The following is a 27,432-nucleotide window of genomic DNA, read 5'->3' as shown; positions in this document are numbered from 1 at the left end:
ATGCCAAGCAAGATGTTTTATTCCTGACTGGGAGTTGAGGAAGCTGAGACTCAGAGAGTTTCTCAGACTACCACAATGATTATTGGTACTCTGTGATTCTGAAATCCACTCTTTTTGCCACACCTCAACCCTGCCCTCAACCCTAAGACCTGGGTCTCTTCTCAGAAAATGCACCAATGATGTTAAGTTTAGGCTGTGTGCAACCCTCCTGGACCCCGGGCATCCTCGCTGCAAAGTGAGGAGGATGAGTCTGTGCTCCGTGGACATGCGCCGCGGATGTATTGTGTGGACGTGCCTGATGAGCATGCTCCGTGGATGCCCACCGTAGCCAGGCACTGTGGACACACAGCATCAGCGTGCTGCATGAATGTGGACCCACGTTAGAGACATACTCCTTGGATGTCCTCCGTGATCCGCACGATGGACCTGCTCCGTGGATGTGCACTGCAGATGGGCACCTGAGGTGGTGCTGGCTGGTACTCGGATGAACATTTTTAAAATTTCTATTGTTACATATTTATTTCAGTGCATATTAGAAATATGTGTATGTGGTCGGGCATGGTGGCTCACACTTGTAATCACAGGTGAGATGGAAGGATCACTTGAGGCCAGGAGTTCGAGACCAGCCTGGGCAACATAGTGAGACCCCATCTCTATAAAAAAATAAAGAAAAAAAGAGAAATATGTGTACGTATGTAAAACTAGCAATCAAATCTATGTTTCCAATAATGATAAAGATTTTCCTTTTTAAGAAGAATTTGTTTAAGTTTAAAATAAATGTTTGGATGATTTGGTGGTTCATAAGCACGATGACTGGGTTTTCAGGCTCACGTGTGAGCTGTGCCTCCCTCAAACCTTGTTAGGGCATCAGCACATTACCCATCTGAATGAACTTAGAAAAAATAAATAAGATGATAGAAATGTTTATTTAAGGCAAGACATTCGATCACGTGTTGTACAGATCTTGCAAAAATGGGGAAGAGGGTTCACAAACAACCTAGGCTTGAAGGCCGGGATTCCATGCTCTCTGACGCCTCTCCCAGCTCTGACGTTGTCTGGTGTGTGACAGACCGTGGCCTCTGACTGTCTGGAAAAGTCTATTGGGAAGGGAAGTTGGGTAGTGGACGAGAAAGCAAGGCTGCTTTAAACATACACACTGAATCTCGCAGGGCTGGACCGGATCCATGGAAAACCTCCTGGCTTTGAACGTGTCCCCAGGTGTACGCCCCTTCATCAAACAGCAGCCTGATTATGGGGTTCGGGAAGCAGGAAGTTGGCACCAGAGGAGTTGAGCCTCACTGGTGGGAACCCGAGCCTGGCCTGTCATCTCTCATGTGTCCCTGTGAAATACAGCGCCCATCGGGTCGCTCCGGAAAGGATCACGTTCTAGCTGGAACCCGATGCCCTCCTTTGAGGAATGAGAAAACGAAGACCAGGGAAGCTGAGCCGTCTCCACGTCTGCACAGAAGGGAGGGGGACCGTGTGTTGATTCCCTCCAGTCTGTGGCTTGGTCCCCACCACTCTGCCAGGAGCCACCCTAGCAACTAAACCACTCATTACTTTTTATCTTCTGGGTAGTTTAAATAACTGTCATTATGCACACATTTTTCAACAGAGTACGTTTATTACCAAACCTCAAACCTCATTAAATTTCTCGAGACTCGAGCTGGCCCCCCTTCCCTGCCTCTCAGGGAGGGAGGAATTTGGCTGGACACAGAAGCATTCTCCTCCCACACCATCACCGCCTCCTGCTCTGTGTCCAAAACAGGGCGCTGGGGACACCTGGGCAACTGGTCTGACAGGGAGCCGGTTTCCAGATGACTCACAGATCAGGGGTGGGCACAGGTGACCCTGAGACCTCAGGCAGGGCCCTTCTGGGCAGGCTGAAAAGAGTGCACTGGAGCGAGAGACAGCGCGCTGGGGACATGGAGAGTACAGACTCCGGAACTGCCTCGGTTCACGTCTCAGCTCTGCTGCTTGCTGTGTGATCTTTGGCAAGTTGAGTAGCCTCTCTGTGCCTTGCTTCCCTCCTCTGTAAGTGGAAATGATGACAACAGAATGTACCATGGAGCCTCATTCTGCGGCCTAAGTGTCTTAGAATGGTGCTAGCATAGAAAGTGCTAGCATGACCCTTAAGAGGGCAGCCCCTGGATCCACAGACCCCAGCCTGAACCTCAGTTCCAACCCTACCTTGGTAGTGACCTTGGCTCACCTACTGCAGCCCTCTGGACCGCAGTTATCTCAGGTGTGAAATCAGGGTGATGATGGCACTTGCTTCATGGGATAGTGATGAGGAGTCGAGGACTCGAACCCAGCCCTGGCACAGAAAGACCGCTTAGCTAAGTCAGCAACGCCTGCTGTCCCTGTATCGTGGGAATCTTGTCGGCTCACGTGGGGCGAGCTCAGGGAGCACCCTGAGCGGTCACTGTGTCTGCCTGCATGGATGGGGAGGAGGCAATGGAGGAGTGGAGAGGAAAAGACCCGGGAGAACCGGGTTTGAATCTCCCAGTGCTACCTACGGGCAGCCGCATGACCCTGGGCAAAGTCCCTCCTGCTCGCAGGGCCTTGGCTGCAGCACAGGTGCAAAGGGGAACGGAACCTCATCCGTGGTCTTCCAGCGAGGCTTCCTCAGGGCCGCCTGTGCCTCTGCTCCCACCCACACCCGCACACCTCAGTCAGAGCACGTGCCTTTTAATAATAACAATAAACATCTCCTGGGTCCTTACCATGTACCAGGTATAATATTTGGCATGCATGCATGTGTGATCTCAGTGAACCCTCACAAACCCCGGCAGTAGTTCCGTGTTCTGGAGGAAGAAATGAAGCACAGAGAGGGGATATAATCTGCCTAAGGCCACACAGCAAGTTAATGGTGGAGTTGGGGGGGGCAGACAGCTGGGGCTGGGGGACAGCCCTGGTGTAAGGGCTGTGGTGTAAGCCGGGGACTGGCTGCGGTGGCTGTAGGGCTAATGAAAAACTATTAAAATTCTTGGGGAAGCAAAGTCGAATTTCCTAAGAATATGGCGGATGGAGAGGAGAAAGCCCACGGTGGCTGTGAAGGCCATAGGCCACGTATGTTAAATCCATGTCTTCTGATGGCCGTGGATTGATTGTGACACGAGGACACGCACTAACATCAGGACCAGTGAAAGCCACGTTGATTAGCCCAGGTCAGTCTGCTGAGGACAAAGCCAGCGGGCCGGTTTTAGAGAGAGCCCTTCGCATGTGCTGTTGGAGGAAGCTCGTGCTCTGCCTGCAAGGGCACCGCACTGACAGCTCCACCGCGACTCCCAAGTCCCCGGCCGCACCTGAAACTGCGCTGGAACTGCTGATGGCTGTGAACTTCTAGACTGTTAAATAAATTATAATAAACTGGTTTTTTTTTAAAAAAAATGGTGGAGTTGGCATTTGAACTTGATTCTGGATGACCTCTGAGCTGGGCTTTCATTTGAATTTTTCAATTTTTAAAATTTTTAAATCATTATAGCTTCACAGGAAATTACAAACAGAATACAGAGGGGCCTCTGTACCCTTCACCCAGTTTCCCTCATGGGTACATCTTAGGTGACAGTGATACAATATCAAAATCAGGAAATTGATATTAGTACCACATATTGTATAGTGTTGTGCCCTTTTGGGTCACACGTGTGGATCCATGTAACCACCCCAGCAATCGGTCATCACAAGGATCTCCCTTTATAGTCACACCAACCTCCCTCCCGCCCACTGTCCCTAAGCCCCGGCATCCACTAATCTGTTCTCCGTCTCTACAGATTTGTCATGTCATAAATGGAACCATAGAGCGTGTGCCCTTTCCAGGCTGGCTTTTTCACTCAGCATGATGCCCCCCAAATCCACCTCAGCATGATGCCCCCCAAATCCATCCCAGCCATTGTACGTATCAGCACTTTGTTCCTTTTTGTTACTGAGTAGTACTCCCAGGCGCGGACGTGCTACAGAATGTCTAATCCTTCACTTATTTAAGGACATTTTAGTTGTTTCTAGTTTTTGGCTATTGCAGACAAAACTGATATGAGTATTTGTACACAGGTTTTTGTGTAGATTAAGTTTTTGTTTCTCAGGGCTAAACACTCAGGAGAGTGACTGCTGGGTTGTAAGGTATGTATACGTTTCGTGTTTTTAAAGAAACTGCTGGAATATTTTGCAGAATGGCGGTACCATTCCACATTACCCCAGGAACGTGTGAGAGACCCAGTTTCTCCACGTCCTTGCTAGCACTTGTCATGACTGCCACCATCTTGTTCCTTTTCCTCTCGGCTGTTCTAATAGGAGCGTAGGTTTCTCACGGGGTCTCGATCAGCAATTCCCTGACGGCTGGTGATGCTGAACATCTTTCCATGAGCTTCTTTGCTCCGTGTTTCCTTTTCTGTGTTTCCTTTTCTGTGAAGTGTTTTCATGTCTTTTGCCCGTTTTCTTGTCTTTTTTTAACTGTTGAGCTTTGAGAATTCTCTATATATTCGAAATATGAGTCCTTTGTCAGATATGTGGTTTGCAAATATTTCCTCCCAGCCCACAGCTTGTCTTTTCTTCTTCTTAACAGAGGTTTTTGTAGAACAAAAGTTTTCAATTTTGACCAAATCCAAGTTCTCAATTTCTTTCTCTTAGGGATCGTGCTTTTGGAGTCATGTCTAAGAACTCTAGCCCTAGGTTCCAAACACATTCTCCTGTACTTTGGTAAAGGTTTTATATTTTGTGCTTTGCATTTAAGTATGTAACGCATTTTGAGTTTCTTTCTTTCTTTCTTTTTATTTTTTTTAATAGTAATAGGGTCTCACTATGTTGCCCAGGCTGGTCTGGAACTCCTGGACTCAAGGAATCCTCTGGACTCAGCCTCCCAAAGTGCTGGAATTACAGGTGTGAGCCACCACGCCTGACTGCTGAGTTAGTTTTTACGTAAGGTGTGAGGTTTAGGTAAAGTTCATTTTTTTGTGACTTTCCTTGCTCTGTTGGGCCTGGACTTTCAACCACAACACTTTGCCGCTTCTGTGCTTTATGTATTCATGTTCCCTGCAGGATTTTGTCTGAAGAAAATGTTCCACTGCTAAAATAGTTTGAAAACATTTGAACCCCTAGAAGATGCAGACAGTCCCCCAACACTAATGTATCGTTAGTTCTAAGCCCTTGGGTGATGCATGAAGCTCAGCAGCCTCTTGCCCACCTGGAGCAAGAATGTGCCCCATCTTCTGAGGCAGAAAGTCCCCCAAGGAGAGGATCCCCCATGTGAGTCAGGCCTCCCCCGCCACCCTCCTCTCAGCTTCTGGGTCCCCCTCCCCGGATGGGCCTCTCCCTACAGAGGGAGGGGTCCTCTGCCCAGAGGCTCACTAGTGGGGCAAGTGACACCCCTGGCCAGAACCTGCCAGAGGGCAGGCAGCCCCCTGGAGAGGAGCAATTAGAGGCAGCAGCTTGGCCAAGCTGGGGAGAGCTGGGGAAGAACCTGGAAGGAGAAAATGGCCTTGAGGATTTGGAAGTGAGGCTTCGAAATGCAAAGTTACACAGTTGCCTCCACCCCCAGCTTCTGAGAACTGCAGCCACTCCAGGCCCTGTCACTGCAGTGGCAGAGGGCTGAGGGACAGCAACACCCCCACCCTCAGAAACACACGTGTCCAATGCACCTGGGATTAATCTCATGTCAGAAATGGTCCAGATTCCCCCAGTAACGGATGTCTTCGTGCCATTCTCTGCCATCCCTGCCAACTGAAGGTGAGTCCTGAAGGTCGCTTGTCAAAATTTCTTGTTTTAGACAAGGAAAGGCAGCTAAAAATAATACATGTGGAAGGTCCCAGCTCACATCAGTAAGATGCTTGTAAGTTTATAAAGCACGTTCATCTTCTCTCTTGGGCCTCACAACCATCTGGTGAGGACATGGGTCACAGATTATTATGCCCATTTTATAGTGTGGGAAACTGAGGCTCAGAAAGGTCAAGTGGCTTGCCTTTTAACTTTTCTGTCTCTCTTCACTAGATTGGAAGCTTCAAGGGGCAGGGCTTAGGCTTGCCTTGTTTACTGCTGTGTCCACAGGCCTGAGCACAGCTTCCAGAACATAGTAGTAGCTCAGTAAATACTCTTCTGCAGGAGAGTGTAGTGATGCCCAAGGTGACAGAGCTAATGTGCAACAGAGTGTGGGTCAACGTCCTTGGCAGCTCTCATTTTGGAACAAGATTTAGCAAATAGCAACAAATGACAGGAGGGAATTTGTGATAAATGGCCTAAGGCCTCCCAAGATAGGAGAGGCACCAAGACAGCCCCGATTCAGCCTCCGAGTTAAGAATGGTTTTTCCATTTGAACCCCAGTTAAGCAAATGTTATCACCCCCAACCATAAGGATTTCATTCTGCTCATTTGTGGACCTATATTACAAAAATTCTTCTCAATTATTATTATTATGTTAGAATTTATCAAAAAACAATAAAGCATTTGTGAAAATTTGTTTTCTCTCTTGTTATATAAGTACCTGCAACACTAATATCCTCAGGTTTGCCTCTCGGCTCACAAAGCCTAAAATATTTACCGTCCAGGCCTTTATAGGAAAAGCTTGGAGGCCGGGCGCGATGGCTCACGCCTGTAATCCTAGTACTCTGGGAGGCCGAGGTGGGGGGATACCTTTCGTCAGGAGTTTGAGGCCAGCCTTAGCGAGACCTTGTCTCTACTAAAAATAAGAAAAACTAGCCAGGCATGGTGGCATGAGCCTGTAGTCCCAGCTACTTGGGAGGCTGAGGCAGGAGGATCACTTAAGCCCAGGAGTTTGAGGTTGCTGTGAGCTATGATGATGCCATGGCACTCTAGCCTGGGAGATAGAGCCAGACTCTGTTCTTAAAAAAAAAAAAAACAAAAAAAAAAAAACAAAGAAAAAGCTTGGGGACCCCTACTCTCGAGAGAAGGAAACCCAGGCTTGATGCACGTTTCAGGGGCGGTGGGAAAATACTCCAGATGAAGTGATGAAGAAGTGGGTGGCAGATTTTATGCCCTGGGCAGGGGAGGATGGTGAGGAGGAGAGGTGATGGCTATAAGGAGTGGGGGATGAGGCTGCTATGTCCCCAAAGACGCCATAATGATGACTGCCACTTGTAAAGCACCTGTCATGCGTCAAGGGCTTTCCATATACACCGGACATGCAAGGAAAGGGTTGTCATCGTCCTGCTTTCCGAGGAGGAAACTGAGCCTGGGAAAGTTGTCTCAGCCAGGGAGAGGCAGAGTTAGGACCCTAACCCAAGGCTGACCAACACGCAAGCCCAGTCTCTCTCCTGGACACCAGGCTGCCTCTGGAAGGTGGGGTTGTCACTTTCCACCTCCCCAAGCCCTGCGGGACCTGCCCTGCTGTGTGCTGCAACGGCGGACGGGTACTCCCTAGGCGTCTGCCATGAGCCAAGCACACGGGGCCCACCAGTGAACGAAGACCCACCAGTCCCTGGGCTGCCAGAAGTCAGGAGAGTAGAGGGAGGTGCCTGGAAGGGGGCCTGGAGGCAGGTTCTGGAGGCTGATGATGTTTTGTTTCAGGACCTGGGGGGTGTTGGTTACATGGGAGTATTCAGTTTGTGAAAATTGATCCAGCTGCAGCTGTATGATACATGGGTTTGTCTATATATAAATATATATACATTGTACCTCAATAAAATGTTTAAAACAAACCAAAAAATCTGCCCTCGAGGAGCTTACATTCCAGTGGGTGGCTTCTGTTACCTTCAGACCCTTCTACCACGTGCCTGTCACCCAGCCATCCACCTTACAACCCGGCCACCCCGAATGTTAACTTTCCCTGCGCCAAACACACACCCTAAAATGCCATCCCATGGAAGGCTGTGTGTCTAGAACCCACACTCACCCCTCCATCAAACTCCTATTCACCCTTCAAAGCCCTTTCTAAGGCTTCCCAGAAGCCTTTCCTGCTTTACCAATAATGAGGATGATGATGATAATAGAGCAAGTGCTGTGCTTTCCATGTGTTTTTGCATTTAATGCTCATCACAGCTCTTGTGACCAGAGACTACTGTTGCCAACCTCAGTTCACAGAAGTGGAAACTGAGACCCACAGAGGTTAAGAAACAAGTCTAAGGCTGAATGGCGTTTTTTTTTTTAACAGCATTAACGCAGGATTTGAACACAGGTCCTACTGACTTCAGAGCCAGTGATCTCAATCGCACACTCTGCTGTTCCCAGAGTAAGAATGATCCTTTCACATCGTGTTCAAAAGCTTTGAATCTCCACCAGGCGCTTCACAATTACACGTCATGTAATTTTCATAACAACCCATTATTACTATGTTATTATTATTGTCACTATTGCTATTTTATTGGTGTTCAGAGAGGTGAGTTAAGTTTGCCAAAGTCACGCATCAGGTAGGTGGCAAAGCCAGATTCAACCCAGGCTTTTAGGATCCCAGAGCTTGTGCCCTTCCCTTGGCTGTGTCAAAGCTTCCCCTGGGGACCCGATGAAACCTCAGTGTTCTCTGGGTGTGATTCGCTCCCTGGAATCCTCTGCCATCCAGATGGTGGGTTCTGGGGTTGGCATCTCTGCAACCCAATCAGATTCCCCAGAGCCACCACCTTATCCCGCCCAGCTCAGCGCAGGCTGCTCTGGGTCCTGGCATCCAATGGTTGCACAGACAATGGCGTGAGAGTAAGCAGGAAAAGCGTTTGAAGATCCACCAAGTTCAAACCCGCTTTGCCTGGCGTGACCCTCAGGTGCCAGCCCGGCCATGCCAGGGGCCAGGGAGGAAGCTTCAGGCAAAACCGCCACATGCAAGAGGCTGGCATCCCAGGGCTTCTCCAGGGCGGCAGGTGACAGGCTTGTAGCAGGGTGTGGGGACATTGGAGCTCTTCAGACAGGTAGTTCTGCTCAGAGAAAACTGGAAAACCTCCAAGTCTTCAGGAGCGGCTCGAAACACAAACCTCAACCTGAAACACAGACCTCGTTCAACCTGACCCTGAATCCTCACCACGCCTTGCGTTGGAGAACGCCTCCTTTCCAAAGCAGCTCATGAGCGTGTTAAAAACAATTTCTGAATCAATGACTAAACAAATCACAGCATTCTTCTGTATTTAGGAATATTTTTTTCAGGCTAGATTCCCAGAAGTAGAATTTCTGGGGTAAAGGACATGACTATTTTTCATGTTCTTTTTTTTTTTTCTTTTTGAGACAGTGTGTCACTCTGTTGCCCGGGCTAGAGTGCCGTGGCGTCAGCCTAGCTCACAGCAACCTCAAACTCCTGGGCTCAAGCAATCCTTCTGCCTCAGCCTCCCGAGTAGCTGGGACTACAGGCATGAGCCACCATGCCCAGCTAATTTTTTTGATATATATTTTTAGCTGTGCATATAATTTCTTTCTCTTTTTAGTAGAGACGGGGTCTCGCTCTTGCTCAGGCTGGTCTCGAACTCCTGAGCTCAAATGATCCGCCCGCCTCGGCCTCCCAGAGTGCTAGGATTACAGGCGTGAGCCATATTTTTAATGTTCTTGATGCAAATTGCGCACTGGAAGAACAGAGGTGCTTCGTACCTGCCACAAGCGGAGCTCGGCGGGACTCTACAGGGTTCCCGGCAGCAGCAATTGCTTTTAGAATCCCGAACACCAAACACCCCGTATATAACTACTCTCAACTCAACTTTACTGAACACACGCAAGGGAGCTAGGGGCCCTTAGCACCTACTGTGTAAAGCTTTTGAACCTCTTGCCTATTTTAACTTATTTATGCGTGCCTCACAATGACCCTAGGGAGTGGGCACTCTTGAAACCCTCATTTTACACACGAGGACGCTGTGGCACAGAGCTTTGGAGGCTCGTCCTGGGCAAGCGTGAGTGTAAGAGCAGGTGGCAGGTGGGGACAGGTAGATACCAGTGAGAGCTCGGAACCGTGCGGAAGGCAGGAGAGAGGAAGGTAAGGCCTGCAGCCATCCTAGATCCTTTGGCTGCGACCCTGTAAATTAGACTAGCAAATGACAGATTAACAAGAGAAAACAACCAGAAGTTTATGAGCATCTGTCCTGCACCTGTCGGGGAGTCCTCGGAGATGAGTAACTCAAAGCTTTGCTTAGAACTGGGGCTTACCTAACATCCCAACAAAAGAATAATACGTTTTTAGACAAGTGACAAGACCAGGGAAAAGGACTTTGAGTTTCTAGCGTGGCAAGTTGTGGGAAGGCACATCTGTGGGGGAATGAGCGTTGCTATGTAGACTCTCTGGTGCCGTCCCAGGCCGATATGAGTCTGGAGGTGTCTCTGGGGATTAACTCTGTCCTTCCTGGTGGTTTTGTAGGGCGAACATCTTTGTAAATTTATGTCCTGCTCTTAGGCAAGTAGGGGAAGGGCTGGGAGCTTTTCTTGCATCTGCTTCTTCTCAGTTGCCTTCAGCTCAACCTGATCCTTATGCCAAAGTGGCGTATTTCGGGGCAGCACATTCTGCCACCTCTCATGTGAGTCTGAGAGTCTAAGAGGGTCCAGAGATGCTGGGCCCAGAACAGGTGGGCGGGATTTGCGAGGGGAAGGGACTTTGCTCAGGCCAAGGGGACAGGGAGGGCTGTCCCATCTCCATGATCTCATCTACTGCCCTGCTGGAAGGTTCTTTTTAGACACTGTTCCTGCTTCAGGGGCCCAGTACCCTTCAGTTATGAAGCTCCTACATTCTCTGTTGGAGAAGTCATTTACTGCCCACCCCTTCTCTGGAACCAGTTCCTCCTCTTTTTCCTCTTGGCCCTTAATATCTACTGCCACAGGAGGTCCCTTGGGACTTACCTTCAGCCCACAGAATTTCAAAATCGGAGAAAGCCCGAAGCTGAAAGCGTTTGCTCCATCCGTTCCTTGCTGGTGAGAAGCGCTTACGTGTCTGGCTCCAGAGCAGCCTGCAGGGGGTCAGAGCCGGCTCCCATGGCCAAGCTGCTCTGAGCTGCCGTACTTGTCTGTGCCTCACTTTCCTCTTCTGTAAAATGGGGGTAATTAGTTCCCAGCCTCAAAGAAGTCCTGTGAGTGTTCAATGAGATAATATCTGCAAAGCACTTCACACGCAGCCTGCCTGGCACATAAGGGCTCGTTCCCTCATCCGTTTGTGAATTCCATGACCAGCTCTCCCATCCTGTGGGAAAACGCGCCAATGACACTCCCACAGCACACGTTGGGTTTCCCGCCCCTTTGAGAGCACCTTTTGTTATAAAAAACACAACTACGATTTGTCTGCTGTGTTCCACAGATAGGACACTTTTTCATTCTTTTAAACTTTACTGCAGCACGACTTACACATAATGAAATGCACACATGAAAAAGTGCAGTCCCGTGACTTTTGAGAAATGTGTACCCTCATATAGCTGTCACCTCAGTACATACATGGAGCACGTCCATGACCCGAGGACGTTCTTTAGGGCTCCTTTGCTGTCACTCATCTCCCATCCTCCTCCCCCAGAACCAGGCAGCCTATGTTCCGATTTCTACCACCGTGGCTCAGTTTTGCCTGTTCTAAAACTCTACATGCATGGAATCCTACACAGTGTATTCTGTACTAGGTATTCTTTTGCTCCACAAACTTTTTTTTGAGACAGAGTCCGCTCTGTTGCCCTGGGTAGAGTGCATTGGTGTTATCATAGCTCACTGCGACCTCAAACTCCTGAGCTCAAGCAACCCGCCTCAGCCTCCCAGAGTGCTAGAATTACAGGCGTGAGCCACCGCGCCAGGCCCAGCAAAATGTTTTTGAGATTGATTCAAATATGATGCTGTGTGTCCAGTATCATAGTTCATCCCTTTTCATTGCGAGGAGTTTTTCGCTGCACACAGTGTAGGGGGGGAAGCTGGGACCCCCTGTAACAAAAGACGGGTTAATAAGAGAAAAACTGAAGTTTATTAAAATGTCTACCCTAGGCTGGGCGCCTGTAATCCCAGCACTTTGGGACGCCGAGGTGAGGTGGGAGGATCGCTTGAGGCTGGGAGTTCCAGAGCAGCCTGGGCAACACAGCCCAGTCTCTACAAAAAAAAAAAAAAAAAAAATTAGCCAAGCTTGGTGGTGCACACCTGTAGTCCCAGGTACTTGGGAGGCTGAGGCAGGAGGATTGCTTGAGCCCAGGTGTTTGAGGCTGCAGTGAGATATCATGACACCACTGTACTCTAGCCCAGGTGAAAGAGAGAGACTATGTCTCTAAAAAAAAAAAAAATGAGATGTCTACCTTATCTTTTCTTCTTCTTCTTCTTCTTCTTCTTCCTTCTTCCTTCTTCCTTCTTCTTCTTCTTCTTCTTCTTCTTCTTCTTTTTTTTTTTTAACGTGGGAGATACCCAGACAAGTTAAATCTCTGAGAGGTGGCTTTGAATTCTGGCTTAAATACCACTATCAATTGACTTAAAGAAAGAAGTGTGTGGTGAGAGGCAGTTAGTTACAGGGAGACCCCCAGGAAAAGCACTGTATATAAGGGTTTGTTATGCAGGTTTAAGTTGGTGTCTTCTCCATCGATAAGAGTTTCTGGTGAATTAGAGTCATGCTTCTCATCCTGGTACAGAGAGGGAGACACTTACAAACAGATTTCCTTTATACATGTAAATTCCCTTACAAAAGAGTAACTCCTACTCTGTTTTCAGAACTTCTCCCGTGTCTGCAGTTTCTCAGAATAATCAGCTCAAAATAATCCTTATGCCAAGGAGGCATATTTTGGGGTGGCATATTCTGGTCTCCTACAACAGTTTTCCACCCTGTAGGAATATATTAATACCACAATTTGTTTATCCATTCTCCTATTGGCGAACATTCGGATTCTTTCCAGTTAGGGGCTGTTATGAGTACAGCAGCTATGAGTATCCGTGTAACATTCTTTAGTAGGCACATGTTATCAGTTCCTTGCGAATATCTAGGAGTGAGATTGCTGGGTCTTATGGTAAGTGTATGTTTAACTTTAGAAGTTCAATGCCCTATCCATGTGCCACAGAGCCAGGTAGTGTATGTTTAACTTTATGAGAAATTGACAAACTATTACCATATTACATCCTCACCAGCAAATTATGAACATTCTACTTGCTCCTAATCCTCTACAACACTTGATATTGTAAGTCTTTTTAATTACAACCACTGTAGTTGAAGTGATTGTGCTTTTAATTTGATCATTGTGATTTAATTTGCATTTCCTTGATGACTGGTGATATGTGCTTATGGGCATTACTATATATTTTGTTTTATGAACTGCCTGTTCAATTGTTTTGCCCATTAAAAAAAATTGGATTGTCTTTTTATTGTTGAGTTATAAGGGTTCTTTACATATTTAGATATAAGTCCTTTGTCAGATAAAGTATTGTGAATATTTTCTCCCATACAGTGGTTTGCCTTTTTATTTTTCTAAATGGTGACTTTTGTATATTGCAGAAGTTTTTAAATTTAATGAAATCCAATTTCTAAGTTTTTTTCCCTTTTTAAAAAATTTTTAAGACAATGTCTCACTCTGTTGTGAGATCATAGCTCACAGGAGCCTCAAACTCCTGGGTTCAAGCAATCTTCCCACCCTGGCCTCCCAAAGTGCTGGGATTACAGGCAGGACCCAAATGTGCCAGACCCTAATTTTTTTCTTTTTAATGGTATACTAACTGTTTTTAGTGTCCTAAGAATTCTTTACCACTCTCAAAGTCACAAAGATTTTCTCCTATTTTTCTTTCAGAAATGTTATGGTGCCTGTGATCCCAGCACTTTGGGAGGCCCAGGTAGGAGGACTGCTTGAGGTAAGGAGTTTGAGGCTAGCATGGGTAACATAGCAAGACCCTGTCTCTCTGCAAAATAAGAATTAAAAAATATGCAGGCATGGTGGTGTGTGCCTGTATTCCTAGCTACTTGGGAGGCTGAGGCAGGAGGATCACTTGAGCCCAGGAGTTTAAGGCTGCACTGAGCTATAATTGCACCACTGCACTCCAGCCTGGGTGACAGAGAGTGAGACCCTGTTTTGAAAACAAACAAACAAACAAACAAATAAAAAACCAAATTCTTTTTTTGTGTAAGGTGTGACATAGGGGTTCAGGCTCATTTTATCCCCATAGGGATATCTGGCTGTCCCAGCACCCTCTGTTGCACAGAACGTAACTGTGATGGGTTAATTTTTTTTCCTTGTAGCTAGGATTATAGGCATTTGCGATTGTGCCTGGCTTTTTTGAGACAGAGTCTGGCTATGTTGCCCAGGCTGGTCTTGACCTCCTAGGGTCAAATGATCCTCCTCCCTCAGCCTCCCACAAGACAGTTAATTGTATGTGTCAACTTGTCTGGGCCACAAGGTACCCAGACATTTGGTTGAACATTATTCTGGGTGTGTCTGTGAGGGAGTTTCCAGATAAAATTAGCACTGGAGGTGGTAGACTGTAAAGGGGTTCAGAGTATGCCACCCCAAAGTACACCACTCTGTCATGAGGATTATTTTGAGCTGAAGGCAATTGAGAGAAAGCAAACACAAGCAAAACTCTCTTCCCTCCCTGTCTCTACCAGGGAGGACAGGGAGATTCTTAATTCCCGGCACCTCTAGACCAGGGACCAGACACCTTAGGCCAGTAAAGGCACCGGAAGAATCGACATAACAAACCTGCTGAAACAACCCTTATCCTCCATTAGTTTCCCTAAGTATTCACCTTCCCACACTTTGCCACCCCTGAAAGCCCAAACCCTCCTTCCTTTGTCCTGTCACTTTTCTACAAAGTCATCGTTCTTTTGTGAGATGCTATGTAAGCCCCACATCCTAGCCACCCCCTTGACTACACAGCACTGAGGTTCTCCCAGGGGCATGGGCCCTGCACCAGCAAGCTGTAAGAAATCTCTGTTTGATTTTCACTTGTTACCATAAAATAGCTTTTGTCAGTTTAATTTGCAGGGCCCCAGCTGGAAAACCTAGAAGGGTAGAAGGAAAAAGTTTTTATTTCTCAACAATTGGATAAAGCAGATTGTCCTCTCTAAAGTGGGTGGGCCTTATCCCATTAGCTGAGGGCCTGAATAGATCACAAAGGCTAAGAAAGAGGGCACTCCTGCCTGACTGCCCTTGAGCTGGGACATGAACATGAGCTGAACGTTTAGACCTGAACTGAAATGTTGGCTCTTCTTGGGTCTCAAGTCCAGCATCTGCAGTGGAACTAGATCATGGGCCCTCCTAGGTTTCCAGCTTGCTAACTGCAGATGTGGACTTATAATCACATGAGTCAATTTCTTATAATAAACAATCAGATATTTCCTATTTGTCCTATTTCTCTCGTGAAGCCTGATACAATCCCTTTCCCATTAAATTACACTGGTGCCTCTGTCAAAAAACAGTGGACGATATAAGTGTGCATTGATCCTTTTGCAGTAAGCGTGATGACTGGGTTTTCACTCTCGTGTGTGAGATGTGCTTCCCTCAAACTTTGTCATCACACTGGCACCTTACCTGTCTGATGTGAAAAAAAAGTGCATCCATTTCTGCACTGTCTACTCATTCGCGTTTGTTTGTCTCTATCTTTCTGCCATACTGTCTTCATTACTGCAACTTAATATCAAGTGTTGAAATCTGGTAGGGTAAGTTCTCCAATTTAGCTCTTTTTCAAAACTGCTTTGGCTATTACAGGTTTTTTGGATCACTTTACAAATTTTAGAATCAGCTTGTCAGTTTCTACAAAGAAATAGTCTGCTGGGATTTTTATTAAAATTGCATGGAATCTATACATTAATTTTGGAAGAACAAACATCTAATTCATGAACATGGTATATCTCATCATTTTTATGTTTTTAATGTACTCCAGCAGTTATTTTAAATTTTCAGTGAAGAGAGCTTGCTTGCTTTTATTAAATTGATTCCTAAGTATTTGTTTTTAATATTATTGAAAATATGATTTTTAAATTATATTTTCAAAATTTTAAATATATTGACCTTTTTATATATTGACCTTCTGCAACTTTGCTAAGTTCACTTATTAGTTTTAGTAGTTTTTTTGAGGATTACTTAGGATTTTGTATTAGACAAGCATGTCATCTGCAGAAAGACAAAGAGATTTCTTTCCAATCTCTATGCCATTTCTTTCTTTTTCTTACCTTATTGCATTGGCTAGAACCCATGGTATAATATACTATCTTAGGGGGGAAGTATGATGTTAGCTATAGGTTTTCTACAGCTCATTGTGGAATAAAGAAATTTCCCCTTGGTCCTAGATTCGTAAGAGTTTTTCTCATGAATTAGTGTTGAATTTTGTCAAATGCTTTTCTGCATCTCTTGAGAGAGTGATATTATTTTTCTCTTTTGTTTCCATTCATGTGGTGAGTTACACTGATTGATTATTAAATGTCACATCAACTTTGTGTTCCTGAGATAAACTCTACTTGGTCATAATTGGTATTATGTCTTTTTTAGGTATTGCTGGATTCAATTTGCTAATGTTATTATAAAGTTTTTGAGACTATGTTCATGAAGAATATTAGTCCATAATTTTCTTTCTTCTAATGTCTTTGTGAGTACAGGTGAGCAGAAAATGGCTTCCCTTCATCCTCTTCGACTGGGCTACCTATTAAGTTGACCTAAGACAGATTAACAGGAGATAAACCATATTTAATTATGTTCATACACATGCGAGTCCTACAAAATATGAGACTTGAAGAAGGGTTGGGTGATCGAAGCTTGTATAGCACCCTGAGTTACAGAAAGGAATAGGAGCTTGGGGCTTCTATGGGGTGGTGGGATGTAAGTTATGGGAAGGGGAGGGGAGGAAATGTACGGTGAATAAAGGTGGTCTTGTTATGCAGGTAAAAAGTCTCTCGGGTAATAACCTTGTCTTGGAGCAGCCCTCAGAATAGGTGATAGTCTTCCTGGGCTGTCAGCCTCCACTCTCCTGTGCTAACCTTCCTGGTTCCAAAGATTCCTGGGGATGAGATTCGTGACAATTGAGTTCCTTTGGGGGATCCCTTATTAGGCAGGTAAGGGGAGTTCAGAGACAGCCTCTGCGTGCGTATCAAAGAATTATATTTTTGGGTGGTACCAGGTTTCGCATCAGTGTTATGCTGGCCTCCTCTTTATTTCCTAGGCATTTATTTCTTCTTTAAATGTTGTGGCATTTACCAGTGAAATCATCTGGGCCTGCAGATTTCTTTGTGAGAAGATTTTTTTTATTACAAACTCAAGTGTTAAAGTAAACATAGATGTATTCAGATTTTCTATTTTTTAAATTCAGTATTGGTAAATTGTGTTTTTCAAGGGATTTGTGTATTTCATCTGAGAGGCTTTTTCTTTCTTTCTTTTTAAGACACGGTGTCACTGTGCTGCCCAGACTGGAGAGCAGTGGCTACTCACAGGTGCAGTCCCACTACTGCTCAGCACGGGAGTTCTGACCTGCTCCATTTCCAACATGGGCCGGTTCGCCGCTCCTTAGACAACCTGGTGGTCCCCTCTCCCTGGGAGGTTACCATATTGATGCTGGACTTAGTGCAGACACCTGATTGGCATAGGCCCCCACAACCCAGAGCTCCTGGGCTCAAGCAATCCTCCCACCTCAGCCTCCCAAGTAGCTGGGACCACGGGCACTTGCCATGGCGGCGGGCAAAAGTTTCTGATGTCTATAGGATCTGTAGTGCTATCTTTTCATTTTTGACAACAGAAACTTGTGTTTTCAGTTCTTTTTATTCTTGATTAGTCTTGCTAGGGGTTTATCAGATTTACTAATCTTTTCAAAGATCCAGCTTTTGGTTTTGATCATTTTTGTCCTTTTTTGTCTGTTTTCTAATTCATTGATTTCTGGTGTTTATTATTTCTTTCCTTTTACTTACTTACTTTGGGTTTAATTTTCTGTTGTTTTCCTAGCTTCTTAGTATAACTAATATAACCATTCTAGTCTATTCTAACCATTAAAATGTTCCTGTAAGTACTGCTTTAGCTGGAGCCCGCCAATTTGGATGTGTTGTATTTTCATTTTCAGTTCGAAATATTTTCTAACTTCCTTTGTGATTTCTTCTTTGACTTTTGGGTTATTTAAAAATGTCATTTAATTTCCAAATATCTGCCTGATCTGTTTGGTTTTACGCTTTGCTAGGGCAGACCTGTGCAAGGGGCAGCGGTTCCCAAGCCCCTCTGGCATGGCGTGATTTGATTTGCAAAGGCTGCCAACCCTGGGGATGTTGGGTGGGGTCTTATCTGGGCTTGGTTGTAGGCTTTCTTAGGGCAGATCTGGAGGAGGCCTTAGTCTAGGGTGTGGTCCTTACTGCCTTTCTAGTGTCTCTGCGGGAAGCCCGGGGTTACCCGGTGGGGGAGGGGGGTCTGTCTGTTTTGGCACTGCCAGACTTCTGGGATCTATTTCACCCTCAACCTGAAGCAGGTGCTCTCTGGGGGGCCTGGGCTCATCTTCCCCCGTGCGTGTGCAGCCCATCCGTTAGTCAAGGACTCGCAGAGGACACCCCCCTCTCCCCTGCCAGACATTAGGACCCCCATCTGCATAGATTGCCCCTTTCCGGCACCCTGCCCCACCATTTCCAGCCATTTCTGCTGCCCCAGATGCCGACTCTGCCTTCTCAGCTCAGCAGGACCCCGGGCTCTGCCTGGACTTGAGCTCACTGTGCAGTGGTTAGAAACTGTCCCCAGCGAGAAGGGACGGAGGGGAAGGGGAGGTTAAACCTCACGAGCTTCTCTCCTCTCAGGGGCCACAGAAGTGGAGAAACACAGGAAAGGAGGGTGGGGGGAAGGAAAGGTCCGACAACCCATCGCTCACATCGACAGCGGCACCTTCTAAGAGCCTTTAAAGCCGAGAGCCGCGTCTCGCCGCACGGGGCTCCCGCGAGCCGAAGCTGGTAAGGGATCGTGAACTTGGCGCGGCCGATGACCCGGGCCCCTCCTGGACCCAACTGAGGACACATTCCTGACCGAGGAACAGTGGGATTTGTTTTACCACCCGAGGAAAGAAAAATAGCACGGAGCAGCCATGCCATATTTACCAGGCCCAGAGAGACGAATGTGGCTTCGGTCACCGCCCCCCGTTCCTGGGGGCAATTGTTTAAGGGCAATTTTGTTCCGGACCAGCTGCCTCCTCCATTATCTTCACGCTACTGGAATTTGTGTTACAAAGAACAACGGATAGCCAATCTAGAGTTGGTTATTTTAATGTAAATTTTTGGAAAACCATTTCGGAAATGCCTCTTCTCTTTTCCTGAAAAACCTACCGCTGCTAATTGGAGCGCACGTTCCGGGCAACCGGCATCTACGCCCCCGGTGGCCGTGCTCAGGCCCCGGGCTTGGACGAGCTCTACGCTTAAGCGCATTTTCCGACTCTGCGAGCGCTGGCTGCATTCACACGGCACCGCGGCTGGGATGTCCACTTTTCGGCATTGAACCCCACTCCCCCGTCCCCCGACTCTGCCCTCAGGAACCACGTGGTGTTTCTCTGCCGCCCCAGATTTCCTTCCCGGGCCAGCTAGCAGACTTCAGCTTGGTCATGTTTTCTCTTTGGCGGCCTTCAGTTTTTGAAACCTAAATACAGCCAGTTACCATTTGGGCTTACGGTGGTTTGGCGGTGACCTTTTAGGGGCGGGATCAAAGGAGCAGCTGCTAAACCTCGTGTTCCCATAGCTTCCAGTCTGGGTCTGGGGATACAATTTTAGTTTCTGCCCTCAAGGAAATTAAGTGCTAAACATAGGTCGTTTTGGGGTCAGAAAAAAAGGTTGCAAACAGAAGGCCTGCTGTTTTGAGAAATCATCATAATTAGAGCTACCATTTCTTATGCTTTTTCCTGGGGCAGTTGGGTACGCAAACACACATTATTTTATTCCTTCTTCGGAAGTGGGCGTGGATGCCTCCAGCAGAGGGAGGCTCAGAGAGGTGAATTGATTGGCTTTATTTAGCTCACACAGTTGGGATGTGCTGAGTGTTGATGATAATGGTAATATTATCATAGGTAGCAGACATTGAGCACTGACTAGATGCTGGTGCAGTTTTGAGTACTATACTGTGCATGTTGACAACCCAAAGTAAGTGACTGAGGCAAAAATCTCAATCCATGGAGATTGATTAAGCCAAAGTTGAGGACATGCCCAGGAAAAACACAAACCACAGACAAATCTGCCGCTGTTTTTCCGAAAAGGAATTTGAAAGTTTCAATATTTAAGGGCAGTAGGGGATACAGAAAGGAACAAAAATGCAGGGGGTGCCGGATAGTGAGACAAAATGGTTACAGTCTTGTGAGATCCAAGACAATCTGCATTTTACCCAAGATGAGGCAAATGTTAGTAGAGAAAAAGAGAGTAAAGGAAGCTTCAATTATGTAGATGTCCCTGGGTGGGTGGAAGAATGTTGGATCCTATCTTGTCTCTTGCACCTGGAAGGTAAACTTGTAATTCGTTATTAGTGTGGAATTGAACAAACTTTAGTTTTAAGAGCTAGACTTAGCTTGCAGACCTGAAGTTACAATTTGCGTATCTCTGCTTCTGGGTGGCTAGCCGGGAATGTCCTTACTGAATGACCTGGGGGGACAGTCCTTCATATGGCCTGAGGCTTTTACCTGCCCCTTCCTGTGAGGAGTTGGGGGGTGGTCCTGAGATTTTTAATTTATTTTATGTTATATATGTAATTCTATGTAATTTTCATCATAGCAATTTTGTGATGTGCAGACTTAGGGCCTGGGTTTTGAAATGACCCCACCTGCTCGCAGGCAGGGGCTGGAACAAGGAGACTCCGGGATTCCGCTCCCATCCCTGTAGACAGCCTGTCTCTGATGAGAATGGCGCAGGCCTTAGAAACACCTGCAGGCCCAGTTCTCCTCTGAGGCAGATCCAGAACCTCAGCGAATCTCCTAACAACCTTGCTCAGGGCCCCCCAGGCCCTCCATGGTGTGGTTGTTATCTTCTGGCAAAGTCAGAGGGATTTCTTTGCACTCCCAGTTCACAGGTACTTGCAAGTTTGGCCACAATCTCTACAAGGACTGGTGAAAAAATCAGGCCACCATAGTAGAATTTTATGCCTGCTCTTCTCATTAAGGGAAGTTTTAGGCTTTTTGGAAACAGCTTTTTCTACCTTCCACTTCCTTCAGGCTAGTTGTGAAGACTTTGGTCTCCTATCTCTCCCTTTTTAAAATGGAATCTTTCTTTCCCACTCCCCCCCCCTTTTCTATTTTTAATTTTATTTAATTATGGTAAGAACACTTAACATGAGATCTACCCTTTTGCATTTTGAGATCTGCCTTCTTAAATAACTTCAGTATACAATACATCATTGTTCACTATAGATACAATGTTGTGCAGTAGAACTTTCGAGTTTACTCATCTGCTTAACTGAAATGTTCTGCCCTTGGATGACAACTCCCCGCTTCCTCCTCCTCCCAGCCCCTGGCAACCACCATTCCACTCTTTGATTCTATGAATTAGACTATTTTAGATACCTCATATAAATGGGATCATGCAGCATTTTTCTTTGTGACTGTCTTGTATCACTCGGCATAATGTTCTCAAAGTTCACCCATCGCATATTACAGAATTTTCTTCTTTTTGAAGGCTGCCTAGTATTCCGCTGTATGTGTAGACCACATTATCTTTATACGCTCATCTGTCCATGAACTTTCACCGTTGTTTCCACATCTTGGCTATTGTGAATACCGTGTCAATGAGTATGGGAGTGATACTATCTCTTTGAGATCCTGATTTTAATCCCAGAAGTGGGGTTGCTGGGTCGTAGGGTAGTTCCGTTTTTAATTTTCTGATGAACCTCCATACTGTTTTCTATAGTAGCTGCATCATTTTGCATTCCCTCCAACAGTGTGCAAGGATTCCAGTTTCTCCACATCCTTACCCACACCAATTGTCTTTTGTTTTCTCGAGAATAGCCATTCCAGTGGGTGTGAGGTGATAGCTCATTGTGTGTTTTTTGTTTGTCTGTGTGTTTTGAGACAGGGTCTCACTCTGTTGCCCTAGCTAGAATGCACTGGTGTCAGCCTAGCTCAGCAACTTCAAACTCCTGAGCTCAAGTGATCCTCCTGCCTCGGCCTCCCACAGCTAGGATTACAGGTATGGGCCACCACGCTAGGATAATTTTTTCTATTTTTAGTTGTCCGGCTAATTTCTTTCTATTTTTAGTAGAGACAGGGTCTCACTCCTGCTGAGGCTGGTCTCTCAAAATCCTGAGCTCAAGCAATCCTCTTGCCTCGGCCTCCCAGAGTGCTAGGGTTACAGGCGTGAGCCACCGCGCCCGGCCTCTCACTGTGGTTTGATTTGTGTTTCCCTTATGATTAGTAACACTGAGCATTTTTTCCTACTTCCATTGGCCATTTGTATGTCATCTTTGGCCTCTCATTTTTTTCCTTAAGACTCTTTTCATTTAGACTTACATTTCATTTTTTAAGACTGTTAAAATTTATGCACAGTGAGATGCATGGATCTTAAGGTATAGTGCCATCAGTTTTGACAAATTTATACAATTGTAGAAGCCACACCCCTGTCAAGATAGAGAACATACCCATTACTCCAGAAAGTTCTCTCGGTACCATCTCTCCCTCCTGCTCCCGGAGACAAGGGCAGTCACTGGATCCCAAGCCAAGGCACTGGACAGCTGCTTGGTGCCTCGTGCGAATGCTCCAGGGCTCTAGGGCAGAGGGCCACCCAGTCTTAGCCCTCACTGAGCTCCCCAGCAGATGAGGGAACAGGTGACTTCACAGGTAGGGACCCAGTAATGAGAGAAGCTGGTGCGAGATGAAGAGACAGCCCAGCAGAGGGCGCTTTCCAGCGATGGCAGAGATGTGGTAGGTGAAGGAAATTCCACTCCAAAACATGACTCCTCGGTGTGAAGAGTATTTTGAATTGAAGGCCCTTAGAGAGCAACAGCATTGGAAGGGGCTTTCCCTCTTTCTGTATAAACCAGACGGACCCAGGGAAGGAAACAATTGGCTTCCCTTCTGCTCCCCGTTATCTCAACATAGTGCAGGAGGGAAGATGGAGAATGCGACCAGACCTGGCCCAAGTCATTTTAAATATCTTACCTGTCTCTCAGGTTAATTTACAAGTCAATCTGCTTCCCCCATCCATTCATCCTCCCTAGTAACCATTTATTGCCCCTAAATAGAATTTCCTGTATTCCTCATTTCCCCTCCCCTCGGAAAGGAGGGTATGTACATTTCTGGACTCCACTGGGTCATCACTCTGTGACTCCCCCCATGGTAAATAAACCCTTTCTGAAAGATCTGAAACATCAACTCACAATAAAGCAGATTAATAAGAGAAAGAGGTAGGTGTGTGTGTAAAGTGCAACCATGACATGTGCTATTAAAAGGAAAAAATTGCACTGGACACTTGTTAAAAATGTTAAGCAAGATTTTATTCAAGACTATTACAATAGTGGAGAGAGATTAAACTCAGCTATAAATATCTTATAGACAGCCGGGGATTTATAGCTGTAGGGCAAGAAAACATTTTTTTCCAACTGCCCATCATAGCTTCTCCGGCAGGGACCCTGTAAATGGGGCTGACAAAAGGCAGATTCACAAGAGAAAAACAAACAGAAGTTTTTTTTAAATATGTGCATCCCACCTACACATGGTAGCACTCAGATGGGTAACTCAAACTTTGGTTAGAACTTGGACTTCTGTAGCATCTTAACAAAAGAACGATACATTTTTAGAGAAGTGGCAAGGCCAAGGAAAAGGACTTTGAGTTTGTAGAGGTGTCTCTGGGGATTAATTTTTGTTCTTCCTGGTGGTTTTGGAGGGTGTAATTTAGTTTTGTAAATTTATGTCCTGCTTTTAGGAGAATAGGGGAAGGCAGAGAGCTTTTCTGGTATGACTTCTTCTCAGTTGCCTTCAGAGCAACCTGATCCTCATACCGAAGTGGCATGTTTTGGGGTGTCACATTCTGCCACCTATTAATGGGAAAGGACCTAAACTCTGTAAAATAATTTAAAGAGGTTTATTCTGAGCCAGATATGTGCGACCAGCCCGGGAGCACGTGGCCTCACGAGGTCCTGAGGAAATGTGTCCCGTAGCTGAGTAACAGTTTGGGTTCATACATTCGTGGACGCAGGAATTACATACGAGACCCTAAGTCAGTATGGGGTGGGGCATAAATTGGTTTGGCCCCAAAGGGCGGGATATCTCAAAGCGGGACATCACTTGAAACTCAAGTGATCTGTGGAGTAAGTTGATGGCCTGAAGGTGTGGTTTAAGCTTTGTCTTGCTCGGTCTTAGGCCTGTTAGTGAGTTACAGAGGATTTCTCCAAGAAGGGAAAGGGGCACAATGAGGCGGTCTGACCTACCTTCTCATGGCCAGCAACTCAGCTTTAGGGTATTTCTGGGGACTTCTTGGCCAAGAGGGGGTCCATTTAGTCAGCTGTGGGGGCTTAAGATTTTATTCCAGTTGGCACACCCTACATGGCCAAGGGGCAGAGTGAGGGAGGCAAATAGTTTCACTCTGACAGTGCCCCTGCCGGGTGGGGGAGGCAGGACTCACCCGATTTACTCCTGTCGTGCATTTGCCTGTGACCCAGACCTGGGGGACAGACCTGGTATGTTTTCACAAATGAGGGAAGGGGTGGCCCCATTTGCAAATTGTCTTGATGCGGGTGCTTGGAGGTAGAGATTGGAGGAGGGGAAGTTGAACGGGCAAAAGTCAAAGGGAAGCACTTGTTCAGAGTTAAGGTGAAGGTCTCAGAATTAATTTGACCTTGCGTTCCTTGGGCACATGCCCTGGCGTGCCATTCTTCCAAAAGCCACCTGTTGGAAGTACAGGCGTGCCATTGACAAATATTTACTGAGCACTGACACTGGGGATGCAGCAGTGAGCAAGTCTGATGAGGGTCCTGCCCTCGTGGGGTTTCCATTCTAATGGGGGAAGACAGTCATTGAACAAAATAAGGAAGTGAACTGTGGCTCTGGGAGGGAAGCATGCCACAGTGGGGAAGGTTACAGCTGCAGACAGAGGTGTGGGCAGAGGCAATTTCACTGGGAAAGAGGCATTCAGAGGGAAAGCAGGTGCAAAGGCCCTGTGGCAGGGGGCTGTGGTGTTGAGGCTACAGAGGCAAAGAAGCCAGTGTGGCTGGAGAGGAGTGAGGGAGGAGATGGGATGAGATGAAAGATGAGGGGTAAGGGATGCAGGACCTTCTACTCCCAGGGTGCACAGAGGAGGGCATGACTTGTCTTACTTTATTTTTATTTTTATTTTTGTAGAGACAGGGTCTTACTATTATGTTTCTCAGGCTGGTCTTGAACTCCTGGCCTCAAGTGATCCTTCCACCTCAGCTTCCTAAGGTGCTGGGATTACAGGCCTCTTGCTTTTTAATGGGATGCTTGCTTTGTTTGCTGTGTTGAGAGGGGGCCGAGGAAGGGAGCAGGGACATGCTTTGGGAGACCAATGTGAAATTCCAGATTAGAGGTGAGCGTAGTTTGCTCAGGATGTGGACAGAGAAGGCAAGGCGGTGAGAAATGGTTGTATTTGAGATTTTTTTTGAAGGAGGACCCATTAGGGCTCACTGGTTGTGGGGTGTGGGGAGGCCACAGTTTTTAGCCTAAGCAATCAGAAGTCTGAATTACGGCTGTCAGTGCAGAGGGGAAGACAGAGGGACCCGGCGTGGGGGAAGCAGCTTGGCGGTGTGCTTGGGACGTGGGGATGCGAGATGCCGTGGGACATCCCGGTGGGGAGGCGGAGCAGGCAGTTGGCTCTCTGTGTCAGGGGAGGTCTGGCCTGGAGATACAAATATGTGAGTCATCTCCTTCAGGGAAGATAGACTATTTAAAGCCTTCAAACTTGCTTAGGATCTTCTAAGGAGTATCTTGGACAATAGCGCTGAGAGCCCCCTACGGCTCCTCTGGTCCGGGGCTCACTTTTCACAGAGAAAAAAGCAGAGGCCCAGAGAGAGGAGGATACTGGCTGCTATTGGCTGAATGTTTGTGTTCCTCCAAATTCAGGTGTTGAAATTTACTCCCAATGTGGTGGCCTTAGGAGGTGGGGCTTTGGCAGGTGATTAGGTCATGAGGGCCGAATCCTCTCGAATGGAATTAGTGCCCTTATAAAAGAGACCCTGCCTGCCTGCCCTGAGAGTTCCCTCGCCCCTTCTGCGTGTGAGGACAGAGTGAGAAGGCACCAGCCGTGAACCAGCAGGAGGATCCGCACCTGACTACGAATGTACCAGCACCATGTCTTGGACTGCCAGCCTCCAGAACTGTGAGTTATAAATTCATTTTGTTTATGGCATTTTGTTAGAGCAGCCCAAACTGGCTAAGATGCTGGCCCAGGGTCACACGGCCAGCTGCTGGCAAAGTGAGGATAAGACTTTGACACCCCAGTTGCCAAGACTGGCGCCCATTCCTGCCGCCCGGTTTGTTTTTTCATATTTCTAATGATGAATAAGGCTTCCGGCGCTCAACACTTGCCATTTGGCCACCAGGGTAAGCTCACGAGGTCCTCAAATGGAGAGCTGAGATGCCATCCCCGTCGCATGGCTGGTGGGGGCTTTCGACTTGGGAGTCCTGACTCATAGTCTGGTGCTCTCGGCTCTCCAGCTCCTTGTCTGCACTGCCTCCTCCAGGAAGCCAGCTGAATCCAATCTCTCATGCCTGGTGTATGCCTGGACTTTCATTTGTCCTCTGCCCATCTCACCAGACTTGGGTTCTGGGAACCCAGTGCTTGGATCTTTGCCACTTTGTGTCCCGAAGCTCAGAACTCGGCACCTAGTAGGAGCGGCCTTGCAGGAGGGGCGGGGCAGGACGCTGGTGCGTTGCCACGCCCGTAACCTACCCCAGGCCTAGTCTTGCACCAGGGACCTGTGAGTGACCCAGGGAAGATTTGGGAGACGATGATCACTGGCTCCAGCCCACCTACCTGGTCTTGGTTCATGCTCTGCATTCACGTCCCTCAGATGACACGTCTGCAGCCGCCGGGGAAAGGAAAAGCTGCCCAGCACCGTCCCCACCCAAAGGCCAGGGTTTGGGTGCGAAGACAGGGATTTGCCTCTCATCATGAACAAAATACACCCCAATAAGCTCCCTTTCGTGAAGGACTGTTTTTTTGTTTTTTTGTTTTTTTGGAGACGCAGAGTCTCACTCTGTTGCCCCGGCTAGAGTGCAGTGGCATCATCATAGCTAACTGCAAACTCCAAATCCTGGGCTCAAGTGATCCTCCTGCCTCAGCCTCCTGAGTAGCTGGGACTACAGGCATGCACCACCACACCCAGCTAGTTTTTCTATATGTAGTAGAGATGGGGTCTTGCTCTCCTTCAGGCTGGTCTCGAACTGGTGAGCTCAAGAGATCCTCCTGCCTCAGCCTCCCAGAGTGCTAGGATTACAGGCGTGAGCCACTGCGCCCGGCCAGGACTGTTCTTTTTGCTAAAGAATTTTCCTTCTCACTTAGGTCCTGAAAATCACCATCTTTCCTGGGTCTGCAAACAGCCTTTGCCGGTGTCCTTGGGTGAATGCAGGGTTTCTCTGGTGCTGCTCACACTTGGGGCTGGCTCATTCTTTGTGGGGGCTGCTCTGTGCATTGTAGGGGCCAGTAGCACCCCCTTCTTCCAGTTC

The 27,432-nt window shown here is 47.1% G+C and overlaps 2 non-coding genes across 2 annotated transcripts; both read left to right on the top strand.

Annotated features, from left to right (window-relative positions):
- Positions 1 to 785: 785 nt before the first annotated feature.
- On the top strand, positions 786 to 889 carry LOC123636314. Its single transcript, XR_006734500.1, has one exon. It is a non-coding gene; the product is annotated as a small nucleolar RNA U13 (small nucleolar RNA).
- A 14,386-nt stretch (positions 890 to 15,275) lies between these two features.
- On the top strand, positions 15,276 to 15,375 carry LOC123636317. The gene has a single exon (XR_006734503.1). It is a non-coding gene; the product is annotated as a small nucleolar RNA U13 (small nucleolar RNA).
- Positions 15,376 to 27,432: the final 12,057 nt, after the last annotated feature.

This window comes from Lemur catta, chromosome 3 (assembly GCF_020740605.2).
Source record: "Lemur catta isolate mLemCat1 chromosome 3, mLemCat1.pri, whole genome shotgun sequence".
NCBI classification, from domain to species: domain Eukaryota; kingdom Metazoa; phylum Chordata; class Mammalia; order Primates; family Lemuridae; genus Lemur; species Lemur catta.
This window is presented reverse-complemented; position numbering and strand designations above follow the sequence as displayed.